General features: G+C 41.4%; 1 long non-coding RNA gene across 1 annotated transcript; it reads left to right on the forward strand.

The window, feature by feature from the left end:
- Window positions 1-1939: 1939 nt before the first annotated feature.
- Window positions 1940-12795, forward strand: LOC103681464. Its single transcript, XR_573282.2, has 3 exons — window positions 1940-2736; window positions 4162-4225; window positions 6720-12795. It is a non-coding gene; the product is annotated as an uncharacterized LOC103681464 (long non-coding RNA).
- The last annotated feature ends 2254 nt before the right edge of the window (window positions 12796-15049 follow it).

Consider the following 15049-nt stretch of genomic DNA (forward strand, 5'->3'; position numbering starts at 1 on the left):
TAGGCTTTTCTGAACCTTTGTGTGGTTTCAGTCTCCGAGAAGGGCCTATATTGTATATGCTATTTCCCTGATTTATTGTATATGTTTTTTTTTGTTTTTTGTTTTTTAAGTGGGTATCTTCTGGGATTTGTATTCTGAGAAATATACTTAGGGAAATGCAGCCCTGGAGTGTTTTTGCTTGTTGGTGCTAACTGCAAAGGTTTCCTGTTGTCAGGTGCCCCTCTAGTGAGTGGTGATAAAAATGGGATAGGTTAGGACTCCCTTGGACCATGCAGTTGGGGGGAGGATGGGTTTAAACAGTTTGGTTATTTAGGCACATGTGAGGCCCCTGGTCAGTCAGCCCCTTTCCCTAGAATCCCAGCTGGCTTGGAACAGTGGTGCAGGGACATGACCTGATGGCTCCAGAGAACTAAGCAGTTCTTAGGCGTCTCCAAGATGGAAGGAGCCAACTTGGAATTCCAGGACAAATTTCCAGATCACTTTTCGCTGTGCTTTAAAAGTGCCAAAGATTCATTGATCTCTGCTCTAATCTTAATCAATTGCTTTCTCGTGCGTGGATTAGGCCTGTTCTTCTGTTGCTCTTCCAGCTTCTTGAGGTGAGAATATAAAAATTGCATTTTAGATTTTTCTATTCTTTTGAGTGAGGCTTGGATGGCTATGTATTTTCCCCTTAGGACTGCCTTTGCAGTGTCCCATAGGTTTTGGACCGATGTGTTTTCATTCTCATTGGTCTCCAAAATTGCTTAATCTCCTTTTTAATTCCCTGGTTTACCTAGTCATTCTTGAGCAGGATGGTTCTTAGTTTCCAAATGTTTGAGTCTCTTCCAAATTTTTCCTTGTGATTGAGTTCCAGTTTCAAAGCATTGTGGTCTGAGAATATGCAGGGAATAATCTGTCTTTTGGTATTGGTTGAGACCTGTTTTGTGACCCAGTATATGGTCTATTCTGGAGAAAGGAAGACTATACCCAGGCTTTTATGTTAATTGCATAAAGATGAGCTTTATTCCTCTGACTCAGTGTTTTAGTTTGTATAATAGGAAATAACATGTTTCCATTTTCCTATTCATCTTGAAATGGAAATTTGAGGTGTTTGTAATGTAACTCTGGCTTTCTAGAAGATTGACCACAAAGAAGATTAAGAATATCTGTGTACACATATCGGTTTTGTTCCACCAAGCCTATCTTTGGTAAATATTTTACACATCTGTACTGGTGTACAAATACTATAGTTTTGTTGTAAAGTAAGCATCTTAAAATAAGCAATGTTGGTCATTATTTAAATATTTTAGTCATGCCCAGTGTGAATATATTTTACTCAGAGATTATGTATAAATACCCAGAAGTGGTAATGATGATCAATGTTGTAAAGAATTTATTCTGATAAGTGAGAAACTGGATATAATGTCAAAATAGCTATTTTCACAATAAAATCTCAAATTGCCTGAATGTTTATTAATTTCTCATTTAATGTTATTTATTCCTTGAGGTAAATATTTTCATTGGGAAGAATTTTTGAGTGGTTGAAAGTGGTTATTCAGTGCTGGGAGTGAACTCGAGAAGGCTGTTCTTTATAAAATGTTTATTCTTCTATGATGAGTTGAGATCACTTGTGCTCTTTTTACCCCATGCTGAGGCAGGTTAGAGGCCTGTTCGCTCAGCCACTGGTATGCGAATGACTCAGACAGCTCACACAACTTTTCAGGGCTACAGTTAGCTCATCCCTTTGGCCCTTTAAGTTTCTCTTCAATTTTCCATTTTGTCCACCTAGACAGTCCAGCAATGTTCCATGTAACTGAATGGAAGACATACACTGAGAAGAATGCAGTTTTGGTGAGGGGTTGGGGTGCGTGTGAGGAGCAAGATATTCATGTTTCTTTGCTGCCCCTCTTTATAAATGGGGTAAGATATATGGGTATAGAGAACCCTGTTCGAACTTCAGTCAAGTAAAGGCAGCTTCCATGAGGAGGTGAGTGTCTTTGTTAGAATTTTTTTTTTAATTGAGTATAACTTACATATAGTAAAATGTGTCGATCTTCCAAATAGAGGTGTCAGCTATGTAAGTATTTCTCTCACGCGAAAAACTGGCTACATCATTGTTGATACTTCTATGCCCAAAGAAAACAAATCTTAACTGCATATGAACTTTAGGTTCTAGGTGAAAGGTTCCTGGGTAAATTGAGGTGGTTAATAATGATCCCCTGCTTTCTGCCAGAGAGCAGGAAAGAAGAGTTGCTACTGTGGAATAATGGAATTTTTTTGAGGAAAGAGAACTATTTGGAGTTCTCAAGCTGAGAACCACGCAACAAAGATCTCCAGGAATTTTGCTCCTTAATTGCTTAGCTCGGAGGTTTGACTTTGGTCTAGGGTTGTTTGGGGACTATTAATATGATGGCCTTCAGTGGATGACAGACTATGACATAAACTGTGTTCTCTTTTTCCTTTGCCACTAATAGCAGCTATCTGTAGGAAAACTTTTAATTTTCACCATATTGGGATCTTGTCCTAGGTGAATCTCCGTAGGAGAAACACTGAGACCAAGGGGAACCAGTAAGATCACTGAGTGTGGCAAATATGTTTGAGACAAGAAGATGGAAACAAGAAGGAAAGTGCTGGGGAGAATATAAGGATTTGTCTTACTCAGCAGCATCTTGTAATTAAGTTCCTAGGTGTTGAGCCTGGAGAAACGAGTCCCTTCTTGGTCAGACAAGAGCTTCAGGAGGAAGACTGAGAAACCAGGTACGTTAGTCAGCCTCCTGGAATGTGTGAGACATCTGTGATGAAGATATGAAGACAGCTGTGCAACATCAAAGACATTTCGAATTTTTAACGCAGCCAACTTGAGGCTCCAAAAGTTGTTCTTTTCCAAGGGAGACAGAGGCTATTCTATTTATCCTACTTTTTTGAGTAAGCAAGTGAAAACAATAGGAAAAATTGAACATTTATAAATACAATGAAGGATTGGTTCCTCAGGTCCTACTTTGGGGAAGGTGGTGCTTTTAAGAATCTACATTTTGAAAAAGGAAATCTTTTGGTATAGAAGAAAGTATGACATTGTCCAACTATCACAGTTATGACCAAATAGACATCAGTTTTATGTGAAATGCACGAAGCTAACCGACTTATCTGAAGACTCTCGGCTTATGCCTATTCTGACCCAGTTTTCTGGGTGTCCCAGTTTCCTCCAGGGGGGCGGAAATTGCCTTTTTCATTTCGTGAACTGATTTAGTTTGTATTGCATATAACAGCCAGTTCACAGGGTGACTACTGCTAAAACAGGTCAATAGGTTTAGTCAATAGCTTTAGAAAAAGGTGTGAAGGGATATAGCAGATGCAGAAATGAGGAGGAGGAAAAAGAACCCAAGAGAAAGGAACTCTAGATATGATGTCATCGGGGCTTTGGGGATGAAGCTGGAGGGACGTTGAAAGACAGTGGATGTGAGAGTTAGAAAGCCCAGCTTAACACAATATACCAGCTGGTGATTTTGAGCAAGTTATTTGATTCTTAGTCTGCATTGCCATTTATGGCAACGTAGTGGAATAACCAGATCTGAGTGTATGAACAGTTTATGTGTTTGTTTGTTTTTTTAAGAATTTATTTATTGTCAGAGAGAGAGAGGACAAGCACGGGGAGCAGCAGACGGAGCAGGCAGAGGGAGAAGCAGACTCCCTACTGAGCAGGAAGCCTGATGCCCTGCGGGGCTCAATCCCAGAGGACTCTGGGATCAGAAGCTGAGCTGAAGGCAGACGCTTAACCCACTGAGCCATCCAGGCGTCCCGAGTTTGTTTTTTTAATTATTAAAATTTAAAAGCTACTCAAAAAACCCCACCTCTTGTGAATAACTGCTGTTACCATATTGTTTTTTCAGTCTTCTATTTTCTATACACACACACATACACAAACCTGTGTATATTGTAATCCCGTAGCATGTACCATTCTGCAATATGCTTTCTCATTTAATGTTCAGAAGATCTTGTAGGTCATTCCATATTCGACATGATTTTTAAAAGCTGTGTGCAATTTCACTGTATGGATGTAGCACTCTTTATTTCACTCCTTTGTGATGGACATAAAGCTAAATTCCTCTGTTAACGGTCCTTGTACCTATTATCAAATTGTTTCTCAGGAAGCTCACACCACTTCTTCTGTGCTCCCCTCCGTAGGGGAGCCTGCATGACTGCAACCTCGCCAGTTTCCATGGTTCTCTCTGCCTTCACCACGTGAGAGGTAACAAATAGCCTGTTTGTTTATTTAACATGTATTTGTTTGATATCTAGTAAGGTTGAGTATTTCCCCCTATGTCTATAGTCTATTTGTACTTCTCCTGTGAGTTGTCTGTTCATCCTCTGCATAGAGGGCAAATCACTGAACTTCTCTGAAACCCTGTTTTCTTAGCTGTAAGATGGGGTTTCCCTGTGGTCTAAATGGGGTAACCCGGTGCACATCCAGACCATGGCAGCTGCTCAACAGTGTTATTTCCTTTCGTGCTCTTTCCTGGACTAAGAGCTCCTGGAGGGTGGAGGCTCTTTTCCTTATTGTACTTAGCACAGTGCTGGGGACATAGAAGGAGCTCAAAAAGGTTTTGAGGAAAGAAGAACAGATAGAATTTTGAAAACATTTTGAGTATATCAGGAAAATGAGGGAGAAGAGTTGAAACCAAGATCCAGTGAATCAGCAGTGAGAAAACTGGTGGGTTCCTCAGAAGCCTACTATTAAAATGGAAGAACTTAAATTTTATTCTTAAAACTCTACTAAGAAACAATTTCTGACATACTGAAATGGCTAAAGGACACTAAATACCTATATTCAAGGTTGTGAGTAGCCTTGAAAAGTTGACTGATTTTTTTTTCTTTTTGTAAGCAAAAGGATATTTTAAGTAGGCTAGGAAAGGTGACTAAGGGAATTAATAATTAAATTTTTAATATAGTGAATAGTAAATTAAAAATGATTAATCCTGATTTTCACATATTAGATTTGCCTAGACTGGGAGTAACGTGTAATAACATAATCATATTTTAAAATGGTTACAGTTTAAAGTAACCCAGAGTGGTGGTGCCTCAGATGGAAGAAGAGCGGTGTTAGGTCTCGTTTTATTCAGCATGTCCTGTGACTGTGGGGGAGTCAGTGGTTTGTTAATGAGATTTGCAGATGGCTTTAAATTGAGAGGTATTGTAAACAGCAGGAATGACAGAGAAATGATACAAAAGGAGCTGGAAAGGTTAGGAACATGGACAGGAAATCAAATGATTCAGGCTGTAGTAATGCAAGCCAATCTGACATGTGGGGCCAAATAAGAAGAAATACAGATACGCCATGAGAGAGGCAAACATGGAAAATAGTCATCTCAAAGGAGGTTGGGGGTTGGTGCTAGAGGAGAACAAGAGAGGGGGGAAGCAGGAACCAGTGGTTGTTGAATGCCTACTGTGTGCCCTACACTATGATTTGGTATTTTCTGTGTTGATTCCTTCCTTCCACGCCCCCTCCCTTCCTATTGTATATGTTACTCCGTGCTCATGTTACTCAGGGCTCATCACCATAAGTGTAAGTGTACTCTTAATCCCCTTTATCTATTTCACCCATCCCCCACCCACCCCTCTGGCAACCACCAGCTGTTCTCTGAATTTATGAGTCTGTTTTTTGGTTTGTCTCTCTTTTTCTTTGTTTGTTCATTTGTTTTGTTTCTTAAATTCCACATGAATGAAATCATATGGTATTTGTCTTTCTCTGACTGATTCCACTTAGCAGTATACCCTCTAGGTCTATCCATGTTGCAAATGGCAAGATCTCATTTTTTTAATGGCTGAATAATATTTTGTTGTATATATATATATATCTTTTTTATCCACTCATCTATGGATGGACACTTGAGTTGCTTCCATAATTTGGCTATTGTAAATAATGCTACAATAATCATAGGGGAGCATATATCTTTTCAAATTCGTGTTTTTGTTTTCTTTGAAAATGCTAATTGGTGTAGCCACTGTAGAAAACAGTCCTATGGAGGTTCCTCAAAAAATTAAAAATAGAATTACCATATGATACAGTAATTTCACTACTGGGTATTTACCCAAAGAAAATGAAAACATGAATGTGTTGATTTCTTTTTGACCAAGGTTAAGCAAATTCAGTGCTGTGTGAGAAAAAGAGTTTTTGAAGATTAATTATGCACAAAAGCTCAGTACTTAAAAGCTCAGCCTAACTCTGTTGATCCTATTGTTAGTGTTACCAATATTGGAGAGCAATGTGGAAACGGCCTGGAATCTTCAAAAAAACTCTAGTAGGAAAGGTCAGTCTCTACATTCCTACTCCAGGCATTTCTTATTCAGTGGGCGTTTCTGAGAATTCTTGGCACAGTTTTCTCCAGGCTCTCCTGGTTGCCAGCAGCGTGATGGGAGCACCTCAGAGCCTTTGGTGAGTTAGCACGGGAGTCCAGCTTAGGCAAAAATAAGATGTGTGTCTTACAGTGGATACCCCGTGAGGTAGTCTGCTGCTACCAGCCGTGCCCCTCTCGTCTTCCAGTGCCCTTATGTTAAGCTCTAATAACATATAGCTCACATCCAAGCCCTTTGCTTGGGTTTCCTACTATTCCTTATCCTTCTCTCTTGCTGTAAAAGTCTAGCAACCATTTATATTTCCTCTACATTTATTGGTGGTATTGGCTTAATTTAAGAATCTCCAATTTTTTTTTTTAATGGAGCCACAACTTCTCTTTTTTTTTCAGTTACAAGGGCCTGAAGAATTGGGTCACAGTGAGGATCCCATGGAGATGAGAAGGAAGAGAATCAACATACTCTACAGAGGATAAACCCTAAGCAGGCAATGTTCAGTGCATTCATTCCCCATCCTGAGGACAAGACCAGAACACTGTGCAAAGTATACGCTGGAGGTGTGAGCTGGAAAGGAAAGGTGTCCAGGACTTACTCATTTGTTTATTCACCAAGTACTTACTGAGTGCTTCCTTTCTTCCAGGCACTGTTCCTGGTACTGATGATATATCAGTGAGTGAAACACTGCCCTTGTGTTACTTACATTCCAGCAGGGGAGACAATCAACAATGAACTTAATGAATAAGCAGATTACATAATATAGTAGAGAGTGACAAGGGCTACGGAAAAAGAAAAAAGGAAAGGAAGACAAAGGGGCTGGGAGTGCGGGGGTTGGGGGCACATGACAGTATTAAATATGTCAGGGTAGGCTTCATGGTGAAGATGACATCTGAATAAAGACTTGAAAGAGTGCTGGGTTGGCCCTCCAGATACCTGACAAAGAGCGCTTTGGGATACAGATGGAGCAACAGTCCTAAGGTAGGGCTTGTCTAGCATGTCTGAGAAACAGCAAAGAGGCCAGGGTCTGTGGAGCAGAGTGAGCGAGGGGGAAAGTAAAAGAGATGAGGTCAGTGAACTAAGGGGTGGGAGCAGACCAGGTAAGAGCTTATAGACATTTGCAAGCCTTTGGCTTTTACTCTGAGTCATTTCAAGATTTTGAGTAAAGAAGTGATGTAACTGATCCTTTTCAAAAGGATTATTTGAGCTATGGTACTGAGGATGGACAAGTGTGTAAGAAGGAAGACAAGTTGGGAGTATGTTCTAGTAACCTAGCCAAGAGGTGGTGGTGGCTCAGATGGATTAGGATGGTAAAAGTGGAAGTAGTAAGAAGAGATTGGATTCTGGATACAATCTGTGGGTTCTACCAACAAGATTTCTTGGCTAATTAGATGTGGGTTGTAAGAGAAAGAGAGAAGTCAAGGACAACTTTGAGATTTTTGGCATGAGCGCTGGATGGATTGAGTTGCCAGCAACTGAGGGGGGAAGGCTATCAGTAGAACAGCTTTTGAGGGGAATTTAGGAGTTCCTTTTTTAACATGTTGAGTTTGTGATGTCTATTAAACACCCAAGTCGAGACGCTGAGTTGGAGTTCAGGAGCTACAAACTGAAGAGTCATAAAGAGGATAGAGATGTTATTTAAAACCAAATGACTGAATGAAATCATCATAGGGTTTAAGTTACAGAGAAAAGGACTAAGAACAGAACCCAAGGACATTCTGAACACTACAAGATCATGGAGAGAAACAGCAAGGAAGCATCAGGAGGAAAATCCAAAGAATGTGGCATCCTTGAAGCCAAATGAAAAATGTGTATGTATTAAGGAAGAGGGAGTCATTGCTGTGAATGTGGCTGATGGGTCATAAACGATGGGAACTGAGACTTGACCATCAAATTTAGCAAAGTCATTGGTGATCTTGAGGAGTAGTTTGGGTGGAGTGGTGGACGGAAGTAGGTTCAAGAGAGACTAGAAGGAAAGGTACCAGGAAGAGTGAGAAGAAGCAAATGATGAATATGATCATTGTAAAAAGCATGACATGACAAGGCTGGGAAAGATATCTAGAGGTAAAATTGCCTTCTCCTGGGTCCCATCAAGGATGCAGCTACCTCTTTATTTATGTGTATTTATGTATAGCTGCAAATCAAGCCAGCATGCAGCCGGCAGAGTTGAGCTAGGTCATTAGGAAATCTTCCCCCATTAACAGAGATCCATTTATTTCGTATTTATTAATCTTCCCCATTAACAGAGATCCATTTGTTTATTTCTTATTTATAAATCTTCTGCATTAACAGAGATCCATTTAGTTCTTATTTCTTATTTATTACAAAATATTGCTATTTGAAACACGGGCTCTTTCTCACAATGATGAGCTAAATTATTTTCTTTCGTAAATAAGGTCTAGCATATTAATACATCAAGTATTAGTTAAGCCAGATGATACAGAGACCAAGTCAGCCACTGGAGTATTTTCTTTGTTTGGAGGATTTCAGCTTCTGTGGTTTAGGTAATAGAATTTGTTTCTTCTACCTAGGCCTGGGGCCTGGAGAACTGAGCCCAAATGAAGTAAATCTGCATCTTTATTTTCCATGTGAGCTATTTAATGTGCATTCATCAGGGGACAGGGATGAGAACATAGTTGAAAATTAAAGGGTTATCGCTGTAGAAAGCACTGAGAATGCTGTGCGAAGCATAAGTATGTATCAGGAAAAATGTAATGTTTTAAAGGCACAGAAGTGCCTGAAAACACCCCAGAAGTCTGGGTGTCATTTTTTTTCTCGCCCGCTCTTTCTAGTCAAGCACCTACTCCCCTCCATTCCCCGTTGTGATCATCGCTCCACTCTGAGTGGTTCTGCTCCCCCATGGCCTTTTCTGTCCTGGGTTGCTGCTGCAGATACACCACTGGTCTCTGAGCTTCTGGGTTTGCTCCCTTCCCAACCATCTCCATGTTGTTCAAGAGTGATCTTTCTAAAATGCAAAATGATAATGCATCATTTTTGCTTAAGTGGTTCCTTGTTACCAAGCCCAAGCTTCTTAACTTATAAGACATTGAATTAGCTGGTTCATGTTCAACTATGCCCCACTTTCCTTCCTCACCATTGAAGATCCAGCAACCAAAACCAGAGAAATCTCCAAATTTATCCCATCCCCATACTTTCTTTTAAGTCTTTGGATGAGGAGGCTCCAATGAGTAATAGAAGAAGACACAAAATCAACTGAACAAGACTAAACAGAATTAAATCTTCAGGCTCCATTAAAATAGAAATGGAAGGCAAGTCCTTTGTTTCAGTATTCATTATATTCAAATTATACTAGATGTTTCTATTTCTGCTAGTCTAACGCGCATGTATAACAGCCTGAACAAAAATCATTTGTTGGTTTCTTTTCTGCTTGGCTTGGTGAACTCTCATGGCTCAATCCTTGGCCCTGTTTTTACCCTTTACTTACTTACTTTGCTCACCTACTTTATACACTTTTCCTTGTTTGTCTTTTCCATTCCCCACCCTGTAAATACTGCATATATTTTGAAGTATCACAGACTGCCTTCTCCAGCCCAGGCATCTCTTCTGAGATCAGAGTTCTATCCAAAGATGCCCAAAGGCTCTGCAGCAATCCCAGAATTTTATCTAAAGCTGAACTCTGGTCTTTGCTCTGCCAAGATCGCCTCCTCTGCTGTATTTCCCCACTTCGATGCCACCTCAGTTACTCACTGCTGAAATGAGAGACCTAGAACTTTACCTCATTTTCGTTAGTAAGAAAACCTACTAACATGCCAGGCATTGGCTGAAATGTTTACATTTAGTAACCTATTTAATCCTTTTAACAAATCTGGTAGGTAGCTGCTGTTACTGTTATCCACGTTATAGATGAGGAAACCAAGGCACAGAAAGGTGAAATAATTTGCCCAAGGTCACACAATGATGTAATGGTGAAATTGGGATTTAAACTCAGACATCTGCCTTCAGAGTCCATGTGCTTAACCTCTACACCAACTATTATTCTTGGCACCTTCCTCTGATTCACCCCTACCTCCAGCTTATCAGGAGTACATTAGTTCCACCTCCAAAAATATCCTGAATCCATCTACCTCTTTCCATCACAGGTGCCCTAGCCTTTGGCCAAGACCGCCATGATAATTCCTTGGAGATTCTCCAATTCTACTCTTGTCCTCTTGTCTCCTCTGCCTCAGCTGGCCACCCCATCATTCTTCCCCAAGAAGCCAGGTCTTAAATTAAATGTTCTCTTTTTCTGAGAAGCCTTCCTTGACCTCCATACCAGAATCACACCCCCCCCATAACTCCTTCTCAAATCGCCCTATTCTTTTCTATTATAGTACATTTCATAACTAATAATTACACATTTGTGTCTATATTTTTTTAAAGTAAAGCACCATGAAAACGAGGATTTGTTTTCTTTTCCACTCTCTACTCAGTACCTGGTACAGAGCCTAGCCCTTAGTAGACAGTAATATTTGTGGATGGATGGATGGATAAGTGAGTGACTAACCTTGAGTAAGAAGTGAGTATTTTTATTTTATGTGTTATAATGAAAGTATAGTTTCACTTCTTTATAATGGGCTAATAGGAGGAGGCCTTATGAATAAGTGAAAATATATGATTTTTAAAAATAAAATGCAGTTGTATTGTTTCAGTGAAGGACATTGTATCAATCTAGTAAACATGCTACCCATTGCTTCCACCCCTACACTCCTTTCTAAGAGATTCCATCCCTACCCTCATACCCCTAACTCAGCTCATTGAACCAGTCGAAGAAACTGGCCCGAGATTCTCCCTGTTCAGAATTTAGAATCAAGAAACTAAGAAACAGATCTTTAAGGTAGGGCTGCATTCATTCATCCTTCAAATATTCATTGAGTGTCTGGAGTGAACTGATCATTGGGGATATAATGAACAGGACATATCTCTCCTTGAAGGCATTGATAGTTCATTGGAGAAAACTGATGAGTCAACCTACTACCACAATTCAGTGTGTTAAGTGCTGTGACATGGAAATTACCAGGAAGTACATAGCAGCTCATAGGACAGGTAACTTATGCAGTTCTGGGAAGGCAGAGAAAGCTTTCTAGCAGAAGTGATGTCTTGGCCAAAAGAGAGCTGAACAGATTGAGGAGACAGTCGGGGTCAGGGGCAAGAGTATTCTGAGCACAGGGAACAGAAAGTGCAAGTGTAGTACATTCCATCTGTGCGCGTGGGTAGGGGAGAGTATACTGAGAGGTGAATGTGGTCTCCATCATGAAGGCCCTTATCAGCCGACAGAGTTTGGATCGAGGGATTTTAGCAGAGGATGACGTGTTCAGATTTGCACTCTAGAAAGGCCCCAGTGGCCTCAGTCGGGGGAACATACTGGAAGCAGAAGTCCTAGTTAATAGATTGTTCTACATACTGGAAGCAGAAGTCCTAGTTAATAGATTGTTCTAGAAATCCAGGCAAGAAATGATGACAGCAGGGATAAGATGGCAACTGTGGGAAGAGACAGAGTAGATGGTGCAAGTGATATTTAGGATCGGGATGGGTGAGGGAGAGGAATGAAGGACGTGTGCGGGTTTAAGGCTTAGGCTCTGAGGCTTATGAGGGAGCCCATGGAAGAAGTAGGGGCTGAAGACACAAATGTAAGCATCAGCGCCCTAGAATTAAGGAGAGTTGGGGTTAGTGCCGGTCAGTTTACAGACAGTGAGAAAAAAGAGGGATGGGACCCTAAGTAACTCCACCATTTAAGTAGGTGGGTGAGGAAGAGGAGCCAACAAAAAGGATTTGAGAAGTTGTGTCCTGCCAGCCGTTTGGAAACCCAAGGAAGAGTGATGTCAGGGACACCAATGGATGAGACCCTTTACAGAGGAGTCTAATGACTGTCAGTGCTCTAACAAAAGGACCCAAACAAGGACAACTTCAAAGTAACTCATTGCCCGTGGTATCTAAGACAGGAAAATTTCTCTTAATTAGGTAAACATTATTCTTAATTATCTTATTTACAGTATTCATCCATCTGTCCTTAGGAATGCTAAGATAATCTTCCTTCTAGTCCCCTAGCCTAAAACCTTAGAAATTCTCCAAGAGTGGAGTCTGGATTCATGAGGGATTTCTGAATTTGGTTTTCAAATGTTATTACACATCAGTTCGTGAAGTGCACTTGAATGTCAGAGTTGAGAATGTGGAAAAAAGGAGACATAAGGAAAATTTATTTTAAAAATGTTTTTCAACTTTAAGAAAAGCATCTAACAACTCACTAAGTTTAGCATTTCATGTGTGTTTATGACCTGTCAAAAACTGCCAGAAATTGACTTGTGAGCAAGAAGAAAAAGATGTTGCCTGTTTGTCATCTCTCAGAGCGTCCAACTTCTGAAGGCCACTTTGCAACCAAAAAAGAACTTTCCTTCATCAGTGGACGTACACTGAAGAAGACAAACATTAGTAATAGGATCCCGGCCATGTAATGTTCATTAAACAATTAGATGCTGATGCCAGCGGGTAATCGCTTTTTTCCATTTTAAACAGTTTGAGTGTTCCTAAGAGACTTCATGGGGCTGGATCTGGTATTTTAATCAGAAGTTTAGTGTATTTTCAGTGTTGGTAACATCTCCCTCCCTCCTACTTTCACTAAAGTGATACACTCTCCCGGGTCTGATTTGTGCTCCTTCTTCTGAATGTTTAGTCAATTTAATATACACAGTGGACATATTCTGGGGGAAAAAATGCTAGGCTTCTCAGCAGAGTCATTTTAAAGATTAGGTGTTGTTTAAAAACAAAGGCATACCATTCGTCACAATTACAAGGCAGGAAATATAGTGCTCTGCTCTGTATAATTAGAACTTTTCTTGAAGGACTCTTGTTTTTGACCTTACAAGCACTCAACTTCTCTGCAGACGATTTTGTGACGTCCCTCTAAAGTTTCAGGTCCTGGAAAAACTCAGCACCGTTTACTGAATGCTTTCCATGTAAAACTGTTCAACTGAATGATTATTGGAATGGAAAAGAAAGCACTATGAAGTCAGTTGTGATCGAGGCTACCTATTCTGGGGTTCAGGATAAAAGGTCTGAGTCTTGCCAAATGCCCAGCCAGAGCACCAGCCCAGCCTTTCCCCTCCTGGGGGAACAGAACAGGGCAGTGAGGGGCAAGTTGGCACGGGTCCAGTCTGCAAGCTCAAGGTTTAGGAATAACTGCCTTCTCTGTCTATAATAACTTATTTCTCAATGCCAGGGTCTCTCTTCTCCTGCTAACAGAAAACACAACAAAGAAACAAAAAAAAAAATGCATACCCCAGTCCTTCCTGGGATCCCCCCCTATGGCTGTGTATGCCAGTGTTTCCGGAGCTTATGCAATGCCTCAGTGAGGCAGGAGCAGAGTCAGCTATTATCTGCTTGAATTGAAAGAAAAGAGGAAAAAGGAATAAAATCCTGATAGATAGATAGATGATAGATAGATAGATAGATAGCTCAAAATCTCACCCAGCCTGAACACACACCTCTCCTGATTTGCTCTCCTGAGACTTGGACACCCAGTGTTAGGAAATACTACCGCACTCCCTCCAGCCACATTTACTGATTTTTAGGGACCTACAAGCCTACGGCTTCACATACAGACATGCACACCAATTACAGGGAAGGACTGGGGCCCTGGGAGGAAAATTTTCCTTTAACTGAGGAAGGCGCCCTGGCCCATCAGCTGAGCACAACATGTCCTCGGTGAACCATTCTGAAGCAGCCCCAGTGGGAAGACCATGGAGAAATGGAACTGTAACCCCAGCGTGGGCCCACGTGAGGCTGCTAGTGGTCTGCATCTTCCCACCCCTTCCATAAACACGCAAAATGAAATGCACAGAAGAGCAAGACACCGAAGGTAGCGTCCTTTCCCCTCTGCTAGAGAGAGGCCCCAGGGATCACAGAGACACCAAGGGCCCCAGGACCACCTGGAGAAAGGAGGGTAGGTGGCCCAAATCTAGGAGAGGTCAGAGGAGCTTTGGCTGGTCATGGGAAGTTCGGGTCAGCATCACACAGCCGATGAAGAGGCCTGCAGAGAGGAACAAGGCAGGAGCCAGCAGGGGCCGGGTCATGTGGGCTGCACTCCCCCGCTGCAGGACCCAGAGGAAAGGCTCGAGGAGGAAGTGCTGTCATTACGCAGGCGGGAACCGGCTGGGGAGGTGGCTGCTGTTTTAGCAGAATTAAGGACAAGACGTTAAAAGAACCTTAACGAGGATCTGGAAGCTAGAAGGAGCTGAGGCAGTTACATATATCCACGCCCCGCCCGTGTCTCCAGATCACCATGTTAATGCATGCCCCACGGAAGAATAAAAGGAACCTTCCTCCTAGGCGGACCTGGGTTTAAATTCCAGGCTATTTCTGAGCTAGCGAGTTCTTTGCAAGCTACATCTCTTTCCCCTCATCTGTAATTGGGCGGAACAGTTTTTGAAAGTACCTGGCATATCACCTGCTAGGCAATAAGGACCAAATCAATGGGAGTTGTAACTGTGGCTGTTTGTATTATTATTACGATTCCTAGCTCTATTATCACCTAATTCCTTCCTTTCACTAGTGGAAAAACCAGGGCAGGAACCAGAAGGTTTTAGACTCTCTTTGGGTTTTTGCATTTCAGAGCCTGCATTAGGCCAGCAAAGAGAAGACAGAACATGATCAAATGTCCAATGGGTGACTTCTGTGAGACCCTGGACACGTGGTCACTCTTTGTTCACTCATCAAAGTCACACACTTGGGTTGT

Source organism: Ursus maritimus, unplaced genomic scaffold, assembly GCF_017311325.1.
Source record: "Ursus maritimus isolate PB19 unplaced genomic scaffold, ASM1731132v1 scaffold_5, whole genome shotgun sequence".
Taxonomy (NCBI): domain Eukaryota; kingdom Metazoa; phylum Chordata; class Mammalia; order Carnivora; family Ursidae; genus Ursus; species Ursus maritimus.